General features: G+C 44.0%; 1 pseudogene; it reads left to right on the plus strand.

Annotated features, from left to right (window-relative positions):
• Positions 1-21959: 21959 nt before the first annotated feature.
• On the plus strand, positions 21960-24604 carry LOC142832979 (retinol dehydrogenase 16 pseudogene; annotated as a pseudogene).
• The last annotated feature ends 828 nt before the right edge of the window (positions 24605-25432 follow it).

Raw genomic sequence — 25432 nt, forward strand, 5'->3', positions numbered from 1 at the left:
GCAGGCCTCAAATCCAGTCAGAAAGCCACTGTCCAGACAGCAGCCATGTCCCTATTTCACCAGTGAGTAAATCTTGTTGTAATGCCCAGCTCTGAATGAGAACACTGGGGTCGTATTCTCGTTTCTCCTCCAGCAATCTTCCTAGACCCTTCCAGTACCGCGACAGCTGGTCAGCAGGGAGGAAGTTTATGATCCTTAAAAATGTAAGATTAGAATGGCATACACCTCTGTGTCCTGCTCTTAGACACCTGCAGCTGAACACAGAACAGGCACTCAGGAGACCTTTTCCAGCCCTTTCCCTCATTTAAAGGAAAATATTGCATAAATTCAAAGTCAAGTATTTCTTTTCTAAAAGACTATATATATATATATATTATAAGTCCCAGGCTGGCCTCAATCTCACTGCATAGCCAAGGCTGACCTTGAACTCCTGAAACATTCACCTCCACCTCAAACTGCCAAGATTACAAGGCCCTCCCACCCTCAGCTAACACAGCTGTCCGTAAACATACAATAACTGTTCATATAACAGGTCCAAAGATTGCTTCATTTTAAATTAAATTTTATAAATTAAAAAGAATATTTTATATGAAAAATCATAAGGCATACTGTTTATTAAAAAAGAGGGAGCAGATAGACAGCATTTATGGGTATGAGAACGCGCATGTATGTAACATGCGTGTGAGTGTGCTGGTGCATTCACGCATTGTGAAAATGCTACAAGTCTGATGTCCCCGCCCCCCCAATGTGAAGGCAAAAATGCTACAAGTCAGGCGTCCTCTTCTGTCGTGCTCCTCCTCATCAACTTGAGACATGGCTCTCACTCAACCAAAGCTTGCCAATTTTTTTTAAATCTTTCTATTCATTTCACATATCAACCACAGTTCCTCCTCCCTCCCCTCCTTCTGCTCCCCCCACCTTGTTCCCCTTCACCCCCCATCCACTCAGAAAGTGTAAGGCCTCCCATGGGAGTCAGCAAATTCTGAAGCTTGTCATTTGGTGTAGGCTGAGTGGAGAGCTCTTGGACTCCTCAGGCCTTTATCCCCCAGCTCAGGGGTTGCTGGCATGTTCAGCCATGTCCAGCTTTGGGGTTGCAGGCATGTTCAGCCATGTCCAGCTCAGGGGTTGCAGGCATGTTCAGCCATGTCCAGCTCAGGGGTTGCAGGCATGTTCAGCCATGTCCAGCTCAGGGGTTGCAGGCATGTTCAGCCATGTCCAGCTCAGGGGTTGCAGGCATGTTCAGCCATGTCCAGCTCAGGGGTTGCAGGCTGTTCAGCCACGTCCAGCTCTGGGGTTGCAGGCATGTTCAGCCATGTCCAGCTCTGGAGTTGCAGGCATGTTCAGCCATGTCCAGCTCTGGGGTTGCAGGCATGTTCAGCCATGTCCAGCTCTGGGGTTGCAGGCATGTTCAGCCATGTCCAGCTCAGGGGTTGCAGGCATGTTCAGCCATGTCCAGCTTCAATAGCATTTCTTTAGCCAAAAAGGCATTCTGAACCTTTATTACAGCATACACATGTGCACATGCTTGTGTCAGGAATGTGTGTGCTTCTTTACATTTCTCATGTGAGAGAGTGGACTCTTCTATCATGGGAACATAAGAATCCGTTTTACATGCTTATCAATTGGAACCATCAACTAAAAGTTCTGAATTATAAATTTATATACGAGTCAAGTTAAACATATTCAATTTAAGGTTAAGCTTAAATATGTACCCAGCCAAGGCAAAATCACACTTCAGTGAATCATTTAAAAGTCTTTATAATATATATCTTCTCTATCTACGATAGATTGTCATCCTCCCACCTTCTTGACCAACTTCAAAGCAGCTTTGTTTTCAAATATAAACTATTTGTCTGCCAAGGCAACTTGAAGGCAAACCTTGTGACTTTTAAGAATATTTATGCAATTTCAACAATCAGCACAAGATAAATTTAACTTACTAATCAAATATGTAATTATTAAAGTTAAAATTGTTACCATTACAGTGTAGTGAACAAAGACGCTAAGTACTTTGTTATCTAGTAATTTTGAGGCAGGAAAAAAGTTACTTTTCAATAGTTTTCTTCACCAGTTAGATCATCTGATGGAGGGTGCACCACATGGCTCAGCGGATAAAGGCTCTTGCCACCAAGTCTGACAACCAGAGTTCAATACCCAGAACCCACACAGTGGAAGGAGAGAACCAACTTCTGCCAGTTGTCCTCTGATCCACATGCATGCCATGACACATATGTACATGTGCTCATACATGCAGATGAATGTACACACATATACCCAGTAGTGATTTGAATGTTGCATGCCCCCCACAGTCTTGGGCAGTCAAAGCTGTGTACCATTCCCTGTGTTCTCTTCCTGCTGCATGCTTGCTTTAAGCCAGGACCTCTCATGCCTGCTGCTTCCATCCCTTGATGGACTCTTATCAGCCTGGAACCACAAGTCCAAACAAAGCCTTGCTTCTGTAAGTGGCCTGGGGTTTGTTTTAGCACAGCAGTAGAAAAGTAACTAATGTACGTTCCAAATAAATGCCTTAGAACTTTCAACTTAACTTTTAAGGAAAACAACGGAATTAGTAGCAGAGAGTCCTTTCTTTCTAGGATGAGCTTCCTAGGATCAATCTTGTGATTTTCCATGTTCATCTGTTTAAGATATTACATGTGCTCCATTGATAATATTTCACTTGTGCTCTTATTTTATTAAGCAAAATGAAGTAGCTTAGCTCTGTGGGGCTTGAATAGAGAGGGCACCTATGGAACCACCATTTTATTTGTGCTCTATGGGCTTTGGATTCACAAGAAATACATATACTCCTGATGCTGACTGCCTAATAATGCCTGAAACATGGCCTTCAGCACTGGCCCTGACTCCTGGTCTAGCAATCCCCTTCCCCCCTCGTTTGTAAGTCTAAGATAACTCCTGACCATCTTGAAGACACTATGGGAGCTGAAGGGCATGTTTGCATGCAAATGCAATTAGTTGACCATAAAGTGTTGAACATTTGTATTCAAATTTCAGCTTTATTTCTAATATCTATGTGACTCATGCGGCAAATTACTTAACTCTTGTTCTTTTTTTTAAGACAGGGTCTCAAGCATTCGAGGCTGACTGTGAATTTCCTATGTACCTGTGCAGAGAAAGGTGACTTTGAACTTCTCATCTTCCGGTGTCCACTTGCCAAACACTGGGATTATACACAAACACCTACCACATTTGCTTTATGCAGTACTGGGATGGAACCCAGGGTTACAAGTCCCATGTGTGCTAGGCCAGCGCTCTACCAAGTGAGGTACATCCAATCCCCTTAACATCTCTTGAGCAAGTCTCACTATGCAGGTCAGGCTAGATTCAAACTCACAATCCTCCTGCCTCAGCCTCCGGAGTGCTGGATTAAGGATGTGTGCCACCACACATAGCACATTTTCTGACCTAAAAATAGCAGTTTCAAGAGGACTGAATGACACAATTCACAGGAATTACTAAAGCATAGAGTGTGTGGTTAGGGCTTGCTAATGGTAACTCCCAAATTATCCGTATGATCAGTGACCTGTGCTTGGGAGAGACCCACACTGGCAACCATGCAAGCCACAACTCGGGAGCGGATCCTTTTTCTCTGTATAGAGTCCAGCAGCCAAAATGGAAACTGAACCTTGCCCTTATTAGGCAACTGGGAGAACCAACCTAGATGCAAACTCTACAGATGGATTTCACATGCCAAGAGTGTTGTTGCAAAGCCCAAGGATCAATACTCACGAAGTGTTGGGATAAGAATCGGCATTGCTTGTGTCTCAGAAGGACATTTCAGGATGACCTATTTCTTTCTCTTTTGTTTTCATGTCTGTCGCCTTGTCCTTCCAAATCTGGGCTCTGTACTTTCTCATCAGCCATTTCTACCATCATCTCCCATTTGTCTTTCCTCATGTTGTGCTGAGAAGTCATCAAAGTGGGTCATGGTGGAGAAGAGCCAAGTGTTACCTCACACACACACTGGACTCACTTGCTCTTACAACCCTTAAGACCAGACATCCCCAAGCTGTTTATGACCTGAATTCAGATCTCCCATGTGTCAGAGAAACCAGACAACTCTACAGGACAAGTCTACCCCTGAATGAAGCTACTCTTTTATGTGATTAAAAACAAAACAAAACAAAACAAAACAGAGATGACACCCAATTAAAAAAAATAAAGAATTTTTTTATGTATTGTGTATATGTGGCCATAGAACCATAATAATGTAAACCAAGTAGTTATTACTTTATTTCTCTGTGAGTTCTCAGAAGCCACTGAATCACGACAGCTCTAATCTTATCCCAACCAGTTGTGTAAAGTACCTGTTAGTGTAACTGAGGGAACATGATCAATTGACTCTAATGGCTACAAAATATATACCTATGCTCTATTTTAGGGCAAATATTCTATTTTCTTTCACACATAAGTTTGTTGTTATAATCAATTTCACATTTGAAAAAACCATGTAATCCATATATTTTGTCTCACTGTTGATAAATGTTTATAAATGTTCTATGATTATTATTGGTCAAGTTTTAAGTTTTGGGAGTTGTAAATGGTGTCAGTAAATGATTTAGCCTTCTTTAGAAAATGCAAGACAATTAAATGTGTTTATATCACATCATATTTCAATAAAAATATCATATTAACATATGCTTTATAAGTTAATTATAGACTCTAACCACTGCAATTTTCCCTTGGGAGAGTGTTTTTCCCACTGTTAAAAGACAGCTTTATTGAGATGTATGAGGCACGAGGCCAATGTTCAGACTGGAGCTAATACTCTCTTAGTAGTATAGCAGATGTCACTGAGCATCTTCTGGAAGCATTTTCTGCGTGAGGGCATTGGCAAAGAGAAAAACATTCAAGAGCGCGTGCACATACACACACACACACACACCGCACAGTCCTTTATAGTCTGCTCAAAAATCAAGAACATAAATAAACAGGCCGCTGAAACAGAACACAGTAAATGCTGTGTCAGAGAAGAGCCTAAGAAGTGTGGAGGAGGGGTTAGAAACATCGATCCTGGGCTTTAGACTCACCAATTCAACACCATTAATTAAATTAAATTAAAAGTTAATTGCAATAACTTTTCAACATATTCAAAACAAAATTTAAGTATTGTCTCATCCGTGTAACTTTAGTAACCGACATTGTTTCCAGCCTCCAGAAACTGTTCTGTGTCAGCCTTGGAGGCTACACAGCCCGCTGTACTTCTCATTCAGGTGGGATAGCTCACAGGGGCATGGTCCTCAACTGTCATAATGAGTCTCCACCCACTAAGGACCATAGGAGTAGCAGTGAGTCAAGCAGAAGACTCTGGAAATTCTTGCCTAAGATTTTAGAGATAAACCATGCTAAGGTCCGAATGGAACTGCAGAGATTAGCTCTACTTAAAGATGAGGCAGGAGGGAGACTGACAATTACCACATCTCACTCGCTTTTCCCCCTTTGGCCTCCACGGAAGTCAGATGGTCCTTGGAGAGCAACTCTGTGGCTGAACCTCAACAGCTGCAGTCATCGTCTAGGTATGGTCTTACTTCCCGAACACACTGCTGGCTGCTGATCACTTTCTATGCTGCTCTTTATGTGCAGAGGTTCCCCTTTCCTTGGAATTTTGCGTTTGCTATGACCCAATGTCACTTATGACGCTGATGTGCTCCTGCTTTCTCCCGTAATCTGTCCACAGAGCTTATGAGAGCTCGGCGGTCCTCATCAAATCACAATGGTCCACCATGTCACTTGCTAATGTTGTATCTCTTTACTCTGATCCTGCATAGGAAGTGACACGTGATTTCAGGCCAGTTACGAGGACACCTGAGAACCACAGGAGATAAACCATAAGAAAGCCCAGGGAGCCTGTTACCTAGGTGAAATTTCCGAGAGTCACATGATATGGGCATCTCAAGATATCTCTTCCCAAGTAAGAGTTAAGCTGTGTGCCCTGCATGCATGGTCTACCACTAAAGAAGAGGCACAGGGTGAGCCTTTGGTTTTTTTGGTTTTTTTGTTTTGTTTTGTTTTTTTGTATACTGAGATGCCAGCATTCCAGAGCCTCTCATATGCTCTACCACTGGGCTACTTCCCTAATCCCCCATTGGGGTTCTAGAGGAAATGTGTTCTATTTGTTTATTATACGCAGATACTATTGAGTATTTAGAAATTTGTAAGGCTGCTGGTTCTAAGGGAACCTACAGCAGGGTAACCTGGAGTCTAAGCTGCTCCCCTTTGGCACCCAGCAGACCCAATGGCACTCAAAGCATCTCTAGGACATAAAATGAATTAATGAAGTCATTGACAAGCAACAAATTGAGACTGCAGCATTGAGTTCAGGGCTTTGGGACAAATGTTTCCCCTTTCTGCAGACAACCGTTCTCCCTTCCAGAAACAGCTCTGCCTTGATTTTGATACCAAACACCCTACACATAACCTCGGTTTTCCACTAGGAGTTTGAATACATATGTCTCCCACAGACTCATGTGTAGAAGCCTAGGTGCTCAGTTCGCGGTGCCGTTTGGGAGAGTGCTGGTCTTTAGGGTGTATGACCTAGCTAGAGGAAGCAGATGACTGGGGATGGGTCTTTGTGAGCATCTTATTCCTCGTTCCTTCCTCTTTCTTCACTTCCTGTCCACGGTGAGATAAACAGCTTCCTCCCTGTACTCACGCCACAGGCCACACAATGCTCTTCTGCCTCACCAGGGAGACTGCATCCATGGAGACTGTTTCAGAGTCTCTGGAACAGCAAGTCCAAACTGTTCCTCAAGTTATTCTGTCAGACATTTTGCCCTAGGGATGAATAAAGCTACTTAAGGCTGGGTATGTGCAGAAGCAACCTGTGCTTGAGCAGCAGTGGAACAGAAGGGGATGGTGTATGGGTACAAGGATGCTCAGTTAATAGAGCGCTTGCTATACAAGCATGAAACTGTGAGTTCAGACCCCCAACACCCACATTTTAAAATGTGGTTGTAATGGCATGCACCTTTTATCTCAGAACTGGAGGGAAAGAGACAGGAGGGTCCCACGAGCCAGCCAAAGTGTTAGGGACTGCTGCCATTGCTAGGAGTCCCACAATTAGATCAAGCTATACAACTGTCACACATATATAGTGGGTCAAGGTTGGCCCTGTGCAGGCTTCTGAGCTGTCAGTCCAGTGTCTGTGAACCCCTATGAGCCCAGGTTAGTTGTCTCGGTGGGTTTCCTTGCAGCATGGTCATCCTTTATTTCACAGCTAATATCCACTTATGAGTGAGTACATACAATGTTTGTCTTTCTGGGTCTGGGTTACTCCACTCAGGATGGTTCTTTCTAGTTCCATCCATTTGCCTCCAAATTTCCTGATGTAGTTGGTTTTAACAGCTGAGGAATAGTCCATTATGTTTCCAGGTTCTGGCTATTGTGTATAACGCTGCTGTAAACACAGTTGAGCAAGAGTCCTTGTGGTATGATTGAGCATCCTTTGGGTATAGGCCCAAGTCAGTCTTGAACTTTTGAGCCTTCCATTACCACCCGCTGAGTTCAGGGATTACAGACAAGTGTCCTGATGCCTGGGTTCTGTGGTGCTAGAGACCAAACCCCAGGCTTCATGCATACTATGAGCATTCTTCTCCCTGAGCTACATCATGGCCAGGGATTTCTTCTGAATTGCCAGTTGGTGAAGATGTGTAAGAAGGTCCTGATTTATAGGTAGTGTAGTAGTTTAAATGAGAAATGTCTCCCATAGGCTCTGGTGTTTGAGCACTGGGTCTCCAGTTGGGGATGCTGTTTGGGAGGGAGGGAGGTTAGGAGGTATAGACCGCCTGGAGGAAGTATGTGTGCTGGTTTGAATAAATGGGCTCCATAGGCTCATATATTTGAATTCTTAGCCACCAGGAGTAGCTCTAGGAAGTGTGGTATTGTTGGAGCAGGTGTGGCCTTGTTGAAGGAAGTATGTTACTGAGAGTGGGATTTGGGTTTTTAATTGCTGAAGTCAGGCCCAGTGTCCTTTTTTCTTGCTGATTGCTGATCCAATCTTGCCAGCATCATGTCTGCGTGCATGCTGCCATGCTTCTTGCTGTGATGATAACGGACTAAACCTCTGAACTATAAGCCAACCTCAATTAAATGTTTTTCTTTATAAAAGTTGCTTGGTCCCCGTGTTTCTTTACAGCAATAGAACATCGACTAAGCTGGAAGTTGGCACTAGAGACTGGCATATTGCTGTGACGAAACACTTCGGAACTTTGGGCTAGAAATGTGATTGGACACTTTTAGCAGGATTTAAGAAGCCATCCCAGGAACATGGGAGACAGAGATGCCGAGGGTTATTTTAACTGTGGGGGACTGGCTCAAGAAGTTTCAAGGAAGAAGAATACTAGTATGAGGCCTAGAGACCATTCTTGGGATATTTTGGCAAAGGATGAGGCTGCTTTTTGCCCTTGTCCAAGAAGTCCGCCTGAGACTCAAAAAGATGTTTTGGATGATCAGCTTTGGCAGAGGAGATTTAAATGCTTTCTTGTATAAGAGTTGCCGTGGTCATAGTGTTTCTCCACAGCAGTAGAACACTGACTAGGACCGTATATCACTGGGGGTGGGCCTTGAGAGCTTAGAGCCTCACCTGCTTCCAGTTTGTTCTCTTGCTTCCTGCTCCTGCCACCACGCCTGCCACTTGGACTCTTATCTACCTGGCACTGAAATAAACTTTCTTCCTGGTCATGGCATTTTGCCACAGCAACAGAGCAGTAACAGAGCAGGTGGTATTCCGCCGAGTGTGCTGCTGCAACCCAGTGAGCAACTGCGAAGAATTGCACATGGGTGTCTTGGGACGCTTTAAATGGTGCATTGAGTTGGTCATTTTGCCTTTGTTGGGTGACATCCATAACTGTGGGCTTTCTCTATTTTGTGGGCAGTTGTCAACAGTTTGGAGGAGTGTGGAAGAACTTAGAGGGAACACAATTTTCAGAACACAGGTTAATAAAAGGCCTGGGGGAGCAGTGTGAAGATGAAGCTCTCTAAGCGGGCACACAGCATTTGTCATCCATGTGAACACTTCCAAAGAACATACACGGCAGACAAGGGAGTCAATAATCAGGTAGAAAAACATGGCATGCTGTTCATTTTCAAGATGTTTCTTTCTCCAGGGTTTGCCTGTGGTCCTGCGTATAAAATGGTGACAATAGAGACTGAGGGCTTATGTGTGCCTAAGGGGGCAACAGCAGACTCAACACTAGCAACATGTCCCAGAACACGGTTACAGCCACTGGTTACAGTGGAGCCTCCCGTGATCGAGGAGGCACTTGTCCACACTTCAGTTAAGGACTGATAGAAATTTGCTCACCTTCCTTGTAACATCTTTGCAAAGTGTCGCCATTTGTGGACTTTCAGAATGCCTTACTCACCATCATGCCCGTCTATCTGCGATTACCCCTGATGAAATACCTCACTCCACAGCCCGGACATGCAGCAATGGGCTCATTTCTATGGAGTTTGTCTTGGCACATTTTCCTTCGAGCAGCTGGCTTAACGCACTAGTGGAATCGCCTTCGGAATTCACTTGCAATTCCAGTTGAGGGACGGAGTTCTAACACAAGATCTTTGAATCAGCAACCCGTGATGGTCCTCTCCTCTGTAACCAAAACACGGTGGCAGAGTTGGCGTAGAGGTGGGAATGAATCCCCTTAGGATACCTATGGCCAGGCTCAGCGGCTTTGCCATCTGGCACGGGAACGGGGGCAGGATGCTTTTGCCAGACGGCACAACAATGGCTCAACTGAATTAGAGCTTGAGATGACATAATCTTTATTTTGGCTCTTTATATTATGGACTGGGATGATTGCTCCAGATGACTGAGGGCAAAGTGAATTGCAGCAACACGGTAGTGGCAGAGAACAGTGTGTCTGAAGCCAGGGAACTCTATAAGGGTCTTTTTAGTTCACTATACATTAGTGCAATTCAGTGGAGAACTACAGCAGTGAAAAACAAAATCAACACAAGCAGATACGCATATATTCCTGTACTAAAGCTTCCCCTGCAGTCCTACCTGGGGCCAAATGAAGCAGAAATCACAAATATCAACAATACTCTTGTGATCAGAAAAAAACAAAGGACCGCTGTCGTTCTGTCTGTTCTTAGTGTACGGTGTCTTGTTGATTATACAGAGACAGATACTCAGACTATGTTCTTCTCTCTCCTCGTCATTCCACAGAAGTTCTTCTGAGTGTTCGTCTTACAATTCAGTTTCCAGTGGAAGGATAACTGAGGCGAGGTTATGGCTGAACCTGAGGGGCTGACACGAAGCAGAGAGGGTTGGAGGGACCACTTTCCAGACATCGCTTCGTATTTTTTGGTTCGTTTGTTTCGAGACAGGGTTTCTCCGTAGCTTTGGAGCCTGTCCTGGAAACTAGCTCTCTTGTAGACCAGGCTGGCCTCAAACTCACAGAGATCTGCCTGCCTCTGCCTCCCGAGTGCTGGGATTAAAGGTGTGCGCCACCACCCCCTGGCTTCAGACATTGCTTCTTACTAGCACTTTGTGTTTCCTCAGTTTGGAAGAAAATACAAATGTCTTCATTCATGCCAAGCATACTGAAATAAAAAAATAAATAAAACAAAACAAAAAAACAGAACCTCACTATGTACTCCTATCTGGCCTACAACGCACTGTGTAAACTAGGCTGGCCTTGATCTCATGGAGATCCACCTGCCTCTGCATGCCTCATGCTGTGCTTAAAGACGTTCACCACCATGCCTGTCGGGGTCTAGTGCTAGCCCGGACCTTCACTTATTTCTCTACCAGACCCTAACATAAACTATCTTTCTCTTTACTGGCATGGAGGTGCGGGAATAAAGACAAAACTCACATGGCTTTATTGGGAGGGAGATTCTCAGTGGTCCCTCATGAAGTCCTAAGTTCACATCCTGAAGAATTCCTCTTGTTTATTCTCCAAACAGTTTTTATCCCAAAACTTAACTTAGGGGAAATACATTAGCATTCTGTCTCCTAGGTAACCAGGTGAATGGCTTTTAGTCACATCCACAACTACCTGTCTGCTGTGTATGCTAGCTGTCACGTAGGCTTGAATCAGCATCTCTATAAGTCATCCTCCAAATTACAAAGAAAGGAGCAACAACATCCTGACCCTTTGTTAGGGCAGTGATGGCCTGTCTGCAGGGCTACATGACCACCTCAGGTGAGGCCTATGGCTTCAGAGCCTGGCTGCCACACCACATAGAAATATGGGCCTACACCTGCCCAGCTTGGATAATAGAATCATGGTAATTCTGTTATTAACATTCATTCTAATGCTGGTTGGTAATGGTGTTCTTTGGTTGGTGGTGAGATTGGATGAGTGTAGATGGTCATTTACTGATCTATTATCTCTCAGCTTCACAAACGTCATGATACTTTCGTATGCCACTCCAGAACTTTCCAAACAGGCGTCTGCCTTGCCAGCACTGCCCATGGGGTAGAAGACTGCAAGAGGGAAGGACTCGAAACAGGTTTCATTTCTGCCTTTTTTGTGTGTTTTTGAGCATTACTCCGGCATTGTTTCTTTTTAAAAATATTTCATTGTGCTGGGTGGTGGTGGTACATGTCTTTAATCCCAGTTTTAGGGAGGCAGAGGCAAGTGGACCTCTGAGTTCGAGGCCAACATGGTCTACAGAGAGAGTTCCAGGACAGGCTCCAAAGCTACAGAGAAACACTGTCTCAAAAAACAAACAAACCAAACCAACCTATTTCATTGACACACTCATTGCACACCATCATTTCCATTGATATTTTCATCATGTAGATAATGCATTTTGACCACACGCACACACTACCTCTCTTGTGCCCCGCCCGATCCTTTTCTTCTTCCCAGCTAACCCCATCTACTTTCATGCCTTTCCCCAATCAGTTTCACTAGGGTTGTCTGCAGGAGCATGGGTAGGAGTGTGTTGATAGGAACATGTGCACCTTACATAGCTCCACACCACAACACTGCCTTTCCCTTCCCATACTGCAGCTTAATCCAGTGTGTAGTTTTCCCTATATTTTCAGAACCATCTTCATTTTGCTCCCCTTCAGAGACCGCGTCTCCAGGCCGGCACAGCGCCCGCCGTATCTGCTGATGACTGAATTTCAGCTCCACCAGGACTTGGCTGAAGTCTCTGAACTTTAATTATTGTAATCTCTTCTCCTTGTTCTATCCTCAAAGTGGCAGCTGCTTCCTGCAATGGATGCTTCTGTAATAACCTGGTGTTTCCCCCCTTGGTCTTTTCGTTACACAGATATCAACTTCAGGCCTTGCAAACTGTTTCCTGTAAATTCTCTGAGGGTGGTCTTGGTCTCTGAGCAAATGCTGATGGACACAGATACCTACACACGCTTCTCTCTTTCCTCTGGCCCAGCCGTAGTCCAGGTCAGGGTAAAAACTGATGACGTGACAGAGCCATGGGATAGTTCAGAGGGAGGATTTATTATGGAATAGAGTGGGCAGAGAGGGAGGAGAGGGAGGGAGGGGGGAGAAAGAGAGAGAGAGAGAGAGAGACAGAGACAGAGAGAGACAGAGACAGAGAGAGAGACAGAAAGAGAGAATCTAAAATAGCAGGGTTACAATGAGTAGCTGGGGGAGTGAAGCCCTGAGCTGGAGGGAATTTAGGATGGAGCAGGTGAGAAGGCTAGCTCTCATGGACTTGAAATGTGGAACAGGTACGTGTGATACTGAAGGAGTCTGGAGGCCAGCATGGGCCAAAAGACACCACCGGTAGCCATTTGTCCCTCTGCCTGTGAAAAGGGGAATGACTCTCTTCAGTAGAGGGAAACCAGTTTCACAAGTTCCTGAGGAGTATGGACTTTTATCTAACCCCAGAAATCCTCCTACAGCCCAGGCTGAACCTGGACTACCTTCGGGATTTGGGGAAATGGAGTCTCCTTTCAGACCTGACAGTTGGAACTTCCTCTACAGTGCGGTGCTATTTTTGGCAACTCCTAACACAGCCATCACACACCTAAGCAGATGTGCGTGTGTGTGTAAAATCCTTTTTAATTTTTTTGTGCACGTGCGTGTGTCTGTGTGCGTGATCTTAACCACTGGGCCATCTTTCCAGCCCCAGTGAAGACATTTCTAAATACTCATCTTGTAAACTCTGCAGGTACCCACCAGTGTTTTGTCAGCATTCTGTTATGAGATGATATTTTCATAAGTGTTTAATTAAAAGGTTCAGGTATATAGAGAACATTGGCTTTTTTTTTAAAAAAATAGTATTTTCTTAATGGCCAACTACATATTGTGATGTCATCAAATGCAGAGCTCAACTTCACTAGCCAATGCCTGCTAACTCCAGCACACATTTCCTTGCATGTCTGTTTGGGGTTTTTTGTTTGTTTGTTTGTTTTTGAGACAAGGTTTCTTTACATAACCCTAGCTGTCCTGAAACTCATTATGTTGACCAGGTTGGCCTCAAACTCACCGAGATCCACCTGCCTCTGCTTCCCACCTGGGATTTAAAGGCATGCACCACTATGCTTAGTTTGCACATCTTTTGTTTTGCTTGCTTTGTGGTGCTGAGGGTTGACCTCTGGACCTCCTCCGTGCTAAGCAAGCATCCCTAGTCTGTCTGACAGTCTTTTTTATTTTTCAGTTTTACATACCAACCACAGTTTCCTCTCCCTCCTCTCCTCCTGTTCTCTCCCTCCCCACACCTCCCTTCTACCCCCTTCTCACCTATCCCTCTCCCATCTCCATTCAGAAGTGGTAAGGCCTCCCATGGAAGTCTACATAGCATATCTGTCTGTCTGTCTGTCTGTCTATCTACTTATTTTCTGTCTGACACTCTTAAACACTATTGATGGCCTCAAAAAACTTTAGGGAATATAGTTTAAATCTGAAAGTATTTATAGCATTCAAAATTAGAATTGCTCTATTCTTAAATTTTTATTTGTTGCATCAGTTAAGGCATTAACTAAAGAAGCCTCAGAGAGGACACCACTGCTCAGAACTTCTCTGGCCTGTTATCTGAGACCAGTGAAGCCATCTGGAGTTGCTTTGCTCAGTAAACCCGTTGTTATACTTTTTAAATTTTGCTTGATTTGGCTTACTGCAGAGAAACTTACTATGCGGGTAGGAAGCAGAAAACCATTATTTATAATTTCTTCTTGGGATTATAATAGCAAACTCAGGCCAATTTAAGAAGCGATAGAAGGGATACATGAGGTACACTCCATCACGGCAAGTGCTCTTGGCAATATTCTCCTGACATGTATCCCTTGGGCTTCTGCTTTCATTCTGACAGTACAGCCTTGTTTTCCAGACACACTGTAACGCTGTCTCGGAGTTTCCCCATTATAGTCAATATATGATGTTTTTTTTGCATAATAAACAACATTGTAAGCCAAAGACAGGCATGCAGGATTCTAAGGAATCTGAATTTGCGTAATACCTTCTAACTGATAAACAATTTTAATTTTTAATAAGTTTTAAGAAGACTATTTTAAAATGGGTTTTCAAGATTTTGCAGTTTCTTAAAACGAAAATGTATAAACATCTTGTAAGATTCAGTTGGGCTTTTTAATAAAAAACATGTGTCTTAAAGGTTGGATTAAGGATTCTAACCAGATCTCCTCATCCTAAATCCTTTAGTGAAGAATTGAGAGAAAGTTAAGGAAAGTTGCTTATTGCTGTGTGCCTCTCTTTCCTCATCTTCAGAGAAGGTGTTGTTACCCAGAGGGCCACTGTGCACACAGAACAATATTACAAGGTCTAGAACAGCGTCATGCAAAAAAGTTGAACATTGCTTTTGATTTTATTTTTTGTTTGTTCATTTGATTGTTTTTGAGACCAGTTCCCATTATGAATCCCAGACCAATCTCAAACTGTCAATCCCCCTGCCTCAGTCTCCCAAGTGTTGGGCTACTGTTTCTTAGTTACCATCAAATCTTGCTTCAGATAATCAACCAAATCATCTCTCTTGATGGGTGGAAGGTGAGAGATCTTTTAGGCGATCGCTCTGATAGTTGATCTTACTATAACTCTTTAACCTACTATATTAATATTTAAGATGTGGTGGATTGTTTAGACTTTGACATATAGGAGAGTCAGAGGAGAGAAACAGTTGCTTGGTGGGGACCAGCTTATAATAAACAGCGAGAGAATGGGCAGCAGGAAAGGTTTGTTCAGCAATGCTACCTCTTTCTACCCAACCACAGGAGAAGCAGGGGTAAGTAGTAACTCAGGAGCTGCATATACATTTGCTAGTGTTTTACTGGTTAAAATGCCTTTACAGAAGACTGACAGCTTTTGCTCATAGCTTTTATTTTGTAATTGTATGATGAACACAGGGAGACTTTTAATCATGGACTGAAATGACCTTGAAGGACCACATAGCAGCATTATGCAAATGCCAGCACTCTTGCAATAACTTCCGCTGAGATAGATGCATGTCCTGACCAGCTATGCTAAAGACCCCGAAAAGATCACTATAGGTGTCAGGAAATATTGACTAAAAGGCCACTGAAAAACTAGATTGCTTAGTCTCTAAAGGAATAAAGAAGGAATGAAGAAGATGGAAGGGGGCATCACAGAAGCTTAGTTGCGTTGAATGTCTATTCCAAAGTTGATTGCAGATCCCTTTCTGAACGACTGACCTGTCTAAGATGGCTCTGAACTTGCCCCAGCACTTGTCTTAGGGTGGGCTTTGTAGATGCAGAGCCTGAGGAAGGGGTTCTGATAACTGATCTTTATAAGGGGATACCATTCAGGAAAAGTGACAAGAAGGTCAGACAGGAGTGAGCTGAGCAGGGGTAAGTGTCTGGTAAGGGTTAGGGTGGAAGAGGGGACTGCCTTGGTCAGGGTTTCTCTTGCTGTGAAGAGACACCATGACCATGGCCACTCTTATACGGAAAACATTTAATTGGGGTGACTTGCCTACAGTTCAGAGGTTTAGTTCATTATCATTATGGTGGGAAGCAAAGCAATGTGCAGGCAGACATGGAGAAGGAGCTGAGAGTTTTTACATCTAGACTCACAGGCAACAGGAAGGGGTCTGAGATACTGGGTGTGGCTTGGGCATACATATAAGACCTCAAAGCCACCTCCACCCACAGTGACATATTTCCTCCACAAGGCCACACCTCCCAATAGCCACTCGCCTTGGAGGCCATTTCTTCCAAACCACCACAGGGACCCTGGAAAGAAAAGGGGACGATGTCTCTAGACTTTCCAGTGGGCAGGTCCACAAAGACGAAGTCTCAGGAAAAAGGCACAGCTGTGAAATGTTAGCCATGGCACTAGTAGCTGCGGGGCGCCCTCCAGGCCTATGGCAGGGATCAAGGATGGGCAGCATCTATCACACTGCTCACGATGATCAGTGGTGATTTTTTTAAAATTTATTTGTTATGTATATAGTGTTTTGGGCACTAGATCTCATTATAGATGGGTGTGAGCCATCATGTGGTTGCTGGGAATTGAACTCAGGACCTCTGGAACAGCAGTCAGTTCTCTTAATCTCTGAGCCATCTCTCCAGCCCCAGTGGTGATTTTTTAAAATTGATTTTTATTGAGCTCTACATCTTTCTATGCTCCCCTCCCCGCCTCTCCCTTCTTCTTCAACCCTCCCACAAGGTTCCCACATTCCAAATTTACTGAGGAGATCTTGTATTTTTCTACTTTCCATGTAGATTAGATCTATGTCAGTCTCTCTTAGTGTCCGCATTGTTGTCTAAATTCTCTGAGATTATGGTTTGTAGACTGGTTTTCTTTGCTTTATGTTTAAAAACCACCCATGAGTGAGCACATGTGATAATTGTCTTTTTGTGTCTGGTTTACCTCACTCAAAATGATGTTTTCTAGCTCCATCCATTTTACTGCAAAATTCAAGCTGTCGTTATTTTTTTCTGCTGTGTAGTACTCCATTGTGTAAATGTACCACATTTTTCTTATTCATTATTCAGTCGAGGGGCATTTAGGTTGTTTCCAGGTTCTGGCTATGGCAAACAAAGCTGCTATGAACACAGTTAAGCACATGTCCTTTTGACACGATTTAGTATTGTTTGGATATATATGCAAAAATGGTATTACTGGGTATTGAAGAAGATTGTTTCCTAATTTTCTGAGAAATCGCCACACTGACATTCAAAGGGGCTGTACCAGCTTACATTCCCACCAGCAATGCAGAAGTGTTCCCTTTACCCCACATCCTCTCCAGCATAAGTTGTCATCAGTGGTTTTGATCTTGGCCATTCTTGCAGGTGATTTTTTAAAAAAAAAAAATATTCGGTATATTCTATGTATTCCTGGTACTTACCAAAGTGCCTGGTCAACGGCATCTTTGAGATTTTGATTCATTTACTTCTGCATGTATGATGGGGAGGCACACCCAGTGGCAGAAATGTGGGGGTCAGAGGATAACTTGGGGAGTCATTGCTATCCTCTTACATCCACAGAGGTTCTAGGAATCAACTCAGGCAGTTGGGAGCTGTGTGGCAAGCACCTTTACCAGGGGGTGATTGGTTTTTAATAAATTGCTTCATCCTTTCAGATTATAGATTAAGAAATACCCATTAAATTCGCAGAGCAATTTCCTCCAAGAGCAATCTAAATTCAGATTTTATTTTGTACCTTTGAGCAGTAGTGCCATCCTTTCCTCTCTCTTCTTCCTCACAACCGCAGTGGCTGCGTACACTTTATAGTCTCTCTGCATCGCAGTTGCGACAGGAAGGAAGCGTGGTCTTGTGGTTGGAGTAGCAGTTTGAGAATCCTGAGGTGCAAGCCCTCTCTCTAGTTCTGGGTGACGGGGAAGCCACCAGACCCCAGAGCCTGTGGTGTTGGAAGATTAATCGGTGGATGACACACATTTTACTTCAGATTTAGAGACATTTCATTGTTTCCTTTTTATTATTTTGTAGGAGGCACAGAGGTTCTTGTGTTCACAGATAAGCATCAGGGGAACAAGCAATGTTAAACACACAGGTTGTTTTGTATAACCTGTCCCCGCCCCCCAAGTCTGGGAACGGATGTAGTCAGTCACTTGCTGACCTTTGTGCTATCTGTGCAGCCCAGACCACACTGGAGCCACCCCTCCAAGTCTATCTTGAGCTTGTTTGTCTCAGCTAATCTATAGAGCTCACCTTTATGCAAGAGGTTACTTGTACTTTACAGAGATTTTGATGTAGCCATGTCCTTCCTAAGCCTTGTCTTAGACACAGAATCGAGTTAATATCGCCATGAAATTTTTTCACCAAATTGCTCTGCGCTTCAATATACCTAAAAGAAACTACCCAGGGTCAGATTCTCGAAGTTTGACCTAGCACCAACTACTGGGATGTGTTGAACAGAACAGCCTTCTTGACTCTAACAGACTGATGCTGCTGCCTGTGGTGTTTGCAGAGACCTCCAAAATTATTTTATTTACAATACATAATTGTGATAATAACAAAAATACTAATATATCAAATAATTTATATAATATTTAATAATATAACAACACCATATAACAATAGGAACAATAAATAGTAATTGCTAGAGATGGAACTCAAGGCCTAACTGTGCTAAGCAACTATGCAACATCCTCCAGTTCCATAACTTTCTCTTTTAGAAAAACATTCATCTAGTCAAGTGGTGGTGCACGCCTTTAATCCCAGCACTCGGGAGGCAGAGGCAGGCGGATCTCTGAGTTCGAGGCCAACCTGGTATACAGAGTGAGTCTTAAGACAGCCAGAGCTGTTACACAGAGAAACCCTGTCTGGAGAAACCAAAACATTCATGCATTTATGTTGTATATATGTGTGGGCACCTGTATGCTATGATACATGTTTGGCAGCCAGAGGCCAACTTGCTAAAATCCTTTCTCTATTTTCGTTCTTTGGGATTAAATTCAGGTCGGTAGTCCTGGAGGCAAGACCTTTACCAGATGGTCAAACCTGCTGGCCCTATTTTTTCCCATAACTTTCTTCTTATATTAAACACTGTGTGTGGAAACTATCTAAAGCGTCTGCCTGAGATAAGAGCCCAGGACCTTGGAATCTAATATTCTTCTAGTTCCAGAGAAGCTTACTGGTCAATATTTTTCGCCCATTTGTGGTCACCAAATATGTTCACACAGCATGAGGGTAAGGGCTGAATTATGAACAAGAAATTCTATTATTTTGGAGCAGTAGAGACAGTTGCCCAAAATACTGTGGTATTAAACTGTATCAGGAGGCATTAAATCATAAGAAAGCACAAAAATATTTTTGCATAGGGAATATAAGCCCCAAACCTCTAATAGAATTAATTGCCTAATTAAAACTTTGCTCATAAACCACATCTAGATTAAATGGTTAACTAGTAAATGCTTGTATGACCACAAGTTATGGCAGGCATGTAGCTTATGAATCATCACTGGGCTCCACCAGAGCTGAGGAAGGTTTCACATGGGGAGAGGGGGTGAAACTTTGGAAACCAATTCAAACCGACTTTGCACGTGAGAGTGTGCCCTGAATGTCAATAAATGCACCAGTGATGTGTGTGTGGGGAGACCTGGCGGGAGACAGAGCTGGGCTGGGGCAGGGAGTCCTAAAGCTGCCTCATATGTTTTGGAAACAGCTAAACAGAAAGTCCACAGACCTCTGAGGATAAATCTCACTGTTTCCAAAACCATCCTGTTCTCTTGATGACTGCATAGAACTCAGACCTCCCTCCTTAGGAAGATGCTCTGCTCAGGGTGGTGCTACAGTAGAGAGGTAGAGTATCGACCTACGCATGTGCGCCTAGGTTCAATCCCCAGGACTCCCTCTCTCAGAGAAAAAGGAAAGAAAGGAAAAGCAACTGAGACTCAAAGGCTAGTGTGGTTGATTAGGATGCTGAGAGAAAGCACACCACCGATGGGAATGACCTTGCAGCCATTGTGGGAAATGTGGAGACGCCTCAGAAAACATAATAAAATTAGAATTACTGTGCAGCCCTTCAATCCCACTTTGGGGTGGATATTCAAAGGTAATGAAATAGCCATCTTAAAAAAAATCATTTCACTTTACTTTTTGTATATGTGTGTGGGCACCCACATGCCATGGTGTGTATGTGGTAGTCAGAGGACAACTTTTGGGAGTTGCAGGTCCCCAGGGGTGGAAGTCAGGTTGCCTTCTTGGTGACAGGTGCCCTGATCCACCGAGCCATCTCACCTGCCCTGACGTCACTATCTTGAAGATTATCTACACTCACTTATTGACTTCATCATTGCTCACAATAGCTAAGAATCGACACAACCTAAATATCCATTGACAAACGAATACAAGAAAATGTCACATACATATATAGACACATGGTAAATTTTTTTTACTTCAGTTAAAAAAAATCTTTTTTTTATATCCTTTAAAAGGGAGAAAGTCTGGCATGATGCGTCACCCCTGAAATTCTAGATTTGGGAGGTCGCAGTTCCAGAGCATTGTGTATTCAGGGCTAGCCTGGGCTACACAATGAGTCTCAGGACAGCCCAAAATAAACAATGAGGAAAATTTGCCCTTCACAACAACCTGGACAGCCCTGGAGGACATTCTGTTCATGAGTCACAAAAATAAAAATACCGTGTGATGTCACATTTGAAATCGGAAAAATTCGTCTCAGAGAAGCTCCTCCATAGAAAAACCATTGTTGGTGGCTACAAACATCAGGGGGTGGGGAAGCAGGGTGTTGTGCAGCTAGAGTTTCATTTGTGTGGGGTGAGTGAACGATGGGTCCCTAATCCCAGTATTATTATTAGACATATGCATATATGCATATGCATATATGGTGACTAGAATTGATAGTAACACATGTGGATTTGCTAAGAGAACAGATCTTAAGGGTTTTCGACACACACCCCACAATGGACATGCTAATTTGCTGTGGCAATCATCTCCCAACATACAAATGTGTTACATCATCACATGATAGACCTTCAGTGTAGATAGTGTGGTAGTCATACCTCCGAAAAGGTGAGGAAAATAACATTCATTGAGGAGGACTGCACCATTGCCCTTGTTAGGCAGAGGCAGGGCCAGATGGAGAACTCTTCTGCGCCATCTGTCACATCCTGGCACAGCCAGATGGCAAATAGGTTTTGGGAAAGGACAGTTGATTTTTGCTGGCTTCTCTCTCGACAGAATCTTCCCTAGCTCCATCCCATACATCATTCCCGCTACCCAACCCTCCTGTCTTGGTCCCTAACCTGCACCAGAGAGCTCCCTGCTGGAACAATCTTCCTAACTGAGGTAGATACCCACAATGAATGAGCTGGAAGCGTGGGGACTGTTGGGCACATGGGTGCTGGGCAGGAAGGGACATTGAAAAGTGGTAAGTTTTCCCTAGGGATTTTTATATGGTTTATTCTCTCCTTCCAGGACACAAATGAAGACTCCTGGAGCCTCCCTTAAAGCTAAGCTGAAGCCATTTGATAAACTCTATTCAGAGTACCAGAGGCAGAAGTGATGTCTTTCCTAATGATGGGGGGGGGGCAGATGTGAGTTTCTTATTTATTCTTCTTCTACGTCCCTACAAGCCTTGAGTTTCACAAAGAGAAGCTGTGATGAAAGCAGGGAGGGAGGGAGGGAGGGTAGGAGGGAGGGAGGGAAGAAGAGAAAATCATACCAAATATGCACTGCTGACTTGTAAGAAAAAAAGTGAATAAATGAGAGAAATTAGAGAGATTAATTGCAATCATTCTGTGAGACATAGATTCACTAAACTCTAAGGGAAATCAGCTTTATCGATGTTGTGCGTGGCATGCACAGGGAAACAGGGAACAAAATCAGCGTCATCAATTCTACTTTATGACCTTGGTGGCACCATGGGCCCTAAAATACCTGCTCAAAAATCTTTCTCACTTGGACCTGTTGTTACAAGCCTTTAATCCCGGCACTTGGGAGGCAGAGGTAAGTGGATCTCTGTGAGTTCAAGGCCAGTCTGATCTGCATAGTGAATTTCAGGACAACCACAAAAACTAAAATTAAATTAAAAAGGCTCCCCCACATTCCTATTTCGCCAAACATGGAAGATGAAGAGGTCCAAGTGGGTGAAAGAACCCAGGCTCTCCTGTTCTGTTCCTCCAGTCTCCTGCCCCTGGGTGCCTACATCTGTAGTAAGCTTCTTGTTGGATTGCCAGCCTGCAAATAATTACCTGGAGACTTATTTTTTAAGATTTATTTATTGATTATGTGTGCAGTGTTCTGCCTGCATGGATGCCTGAAGTCCAGAAGAGGCCATCAGATCTCATTACAGATGGTTATGAGCCACCATGTGGTTGCTGGGAATTGAACTCAGAACCTTTGGAAGAGCAGCCAGTGCTCTTAACATCTGAGCCATTTCTCCAGCCCAACTTGGAGACTTATTATTAATTATGAAAGCTTGGCCTTAGCTTAGGCTTGTTTCCAACTAGCTCTTACCTATGTTTTTTAATCTACTTTGGCACGTGGCTCGGTTACTTCTTCTTAGCACAGCACACCCTACTTGCTCCGAGTCTGCTAGTGAAATTGCAGGTCTAGATTCCTCCTCCCAGTCTCTCTCTCTCTCTCTCTCTCTCTCTCTCTCTCTCTCTCTCTCTCTCTCTCTCTCTCTCTCTCTCTGCCTGGAAGTCCTGCCTAGCTATTGGCTATTTGGCTTATTAAACCAATCAGAAGGCGCCCTTAGGCAGACATATCTTTACAGTGTAAACAGATAACCCACAATATACACCTTCATTCTCAAATTTCTGACAGTTTCTTATTAGTAACTGGTTCTCTCTCTCTGAGAAACACACACATGCGGGTACAGTGAGGGTCTCAGTGAATTCCACAACCAGGAATTTCCTCAGAAAGCTTTGAACTCTATGGCATTGTGGGCAGTTTGACCCATTAAATGGATAATTTGGTAGATGGGGGGTGGGGCTGGGAATCAAGGATTATTAGCAGCTTGGCCCAAATTGTGAGGCAGAGGACTTGATCTTTATCATAGAAAGAATTTCATGCCAGTAGGGTTAGGGGGTTGGAGTGTGAAGGTAAAAAACCACAGCACTCCAGTCTTTCCTCTTCAAACAGTACCATGCCACCTACACACAAAGAGCTGCAAGCTGGTGGTGACTGGGAAAGCCCCAAGAGTGCTTAGCAGCACCCAAGCTTTCCCCAAGGCCTGGACGTTATCTTGCCATTGCAGAAGGCTCTAGAGCATCCTTTCTTTCATCCCCTGGTGCCTTCTTTCTTAGCTAGAGGTGGATGTCAGGCTCCCCTCCCTCGTTCTGGATTTTAATATTTCCCCTTCTCCTGCTCTCAAAAACTCCAGTTTTAACCAAAGCATTGAAGAGATGCCATCTAACCAATGCCTGTCCACAGGATTGGCCCTCTCTTCCCACGTGCATCCTCTAATTTTCCTAGGAAGACATCAATCCTGTTGGATCCATGATTTCATTTTACCTTCATAGCTACTTCCTAGACCATCTCTAGTTACCCTCACATCCTTAGACACCAGGAGCTAGAGCTTCAGCATACGACTTGGGGGGGGGGGAGTTATAATTCAGCTCACATCAGAATCTATTTCTGACAAGATGATGATTACATATCCTGCCCAAGCCACCTGCTGAAAGTCACCAAGATTCCACTTAGAACATGCAAAACATCTTTTGAAAATGCATCACAGAACAGAACAAACTAAATTGAAACGGAGACCCAGATAAATAACTGGAGCAATGAAACTGACTACATACAGTTGCAGGCTCTTACTGGAACCCATTCAGAACTAAGTGTTGACTCTGCAGCCATCACCCAGAGGCAGAGGAAGCAAGATGAGAATGCCTCGCTGATAGCAGGACTCTGGGCCCTGGTCAACAATGCTGGCATCTCCATCTCCTCGGGTCCCAGTGAGTGGATGAACAAAGGGGATTTTGCAAAGATACTGGATGTGAACCTGTTGGGCATGGTCGAGGTGTCTCTGAGCATGCTTCCCTTAGTGAGGAAGGCAAAGGGCCATGTGGTCAACATTTCCAGCATCTTGGGTCTTTGTTTGGTGGTGGTTACTGCATCTCCAAGTATGGTGGAGAGGCCTTCTCAGACTCCCTCAGGAGGGAGCTCTCCTATTTTGGAGTGAAGGTGGCTATCGTAGAGCCTGGTTTCTTCTGAACTGGTATTTCCAGTAGTGACAGGCATTCGTCACATGTCTAGATGCAGTGGGACAAGGCCAGCTCAGAAGTCAAAGAGATCTATGATGAGAAGTTTTTGTTATCTTATCTGACAGGGTTAAAGTTACTGAACAAAATGTGCTAAGAGGTCTCCTTGGTGACGGACTGCATGGAGCATGCGCTGACTTCCTGTCACCCCCAAACTCGATACGCAGCTGGTTGGGATGCCAAGCTCTTCTACATCCCTGTGAGCTACCTGCCCACCTGTCTTGCGGATGTCATCTTCTACTGGACCTCCCTGAAACCTGACAAAGTTCTGTGAAGCCTACACCTGTTTCTGTAGTTGGGGGTATAAGAGTGCAGTGTGAGGGAGAGGATCCTCAGGAGAAGGCAGATGCTGGGCTCAGGACAAACTTGTCATTGGGAGGGACATCCACAGGTGCCTGACTCGTCTTCCTTCAGTATGACCATGGAGAACATAGAGCCACAGGAAAAACTTCTATGTTTAAACAATGATTCCAATCTTGATAAAAATAAAAAAGTGATCTTCCATTATCAAGGTCATCCATTTTACTTATTTTAATTTAAAAATTTTTATTTGTAAAAAAAAGGGGGGGGGCTGGAGAGATGGCTCAGTGGTTAAAAGCATTGCCTGCTCTTCCAAAGGTCCTGAGTTCAATTCCCAGCAACCACATGGTGGCTCACAACCATCTGTAATGAGGTCTGGTGCCCTCTACTGGCCTGCAGGCATACACGCAGACAGAATATTGTATACATAATAAATAAATAAATTAAAAAAAAAAGAACTAAGCGTTGTTTGGTTTTGGGTTTGGTTTAGCTGTGTGGTTAGATTTTTCTTTGGGCTGCCAGTGTAGGACTCAGCTGTGACAAGCTCAATAGAGGCCCGAGTCTCAGTCACTTAACCTAAGGCAATACCTGGCTCCAATAAAGACCACAAACTGAGAATACTCGGTACCACCCAGGAACAGACCATCCAAAGGAAATTCCAAATGTTCCAACCGTTGTAGATAGGATCATCTGCCAGCACACATACATCGCTTTTCACCAGGACACCCCTAGACAAATGTCAGCCAATCTGGCGTTCTAAATCCCTCACCCCCACCTTTGCTACTATGAAAACCCAACCCTTACTGAGCTCAGGACTCTCTGATCACTCCAATACTTTTGATACATGGATGTCAGGAGCCATTTCCCCCCAAAATTGGCAGAGCCTACCCCACACCCAATTATCTGTTAATAGAGAGCTATCTGTTAGTGGAACCCGCCCCACATTCTAACTATCTAGAGAATTAGGTGTGTCAACTTGCGACTTCCTGGCCGAGGAATTGTGACCTGACCAATCGTAACCTCCTGG

Source organism: Microtus pennsylvanicus, chromosome 12, assembly GCF_037038515.1.
Source record: "Microtus pennsylvanicus isolate mMicPen1 chromosome 12, mMicPen1.hap1, whole genome shotgun sequence".
In the NCBI taxonomy this organism is placed as follows: Eukaryota; Metazoa; Chordata; class Mammalia; order Rodentia; family Cricetidae; genus Microtus; species Microtus pennsylvanicus.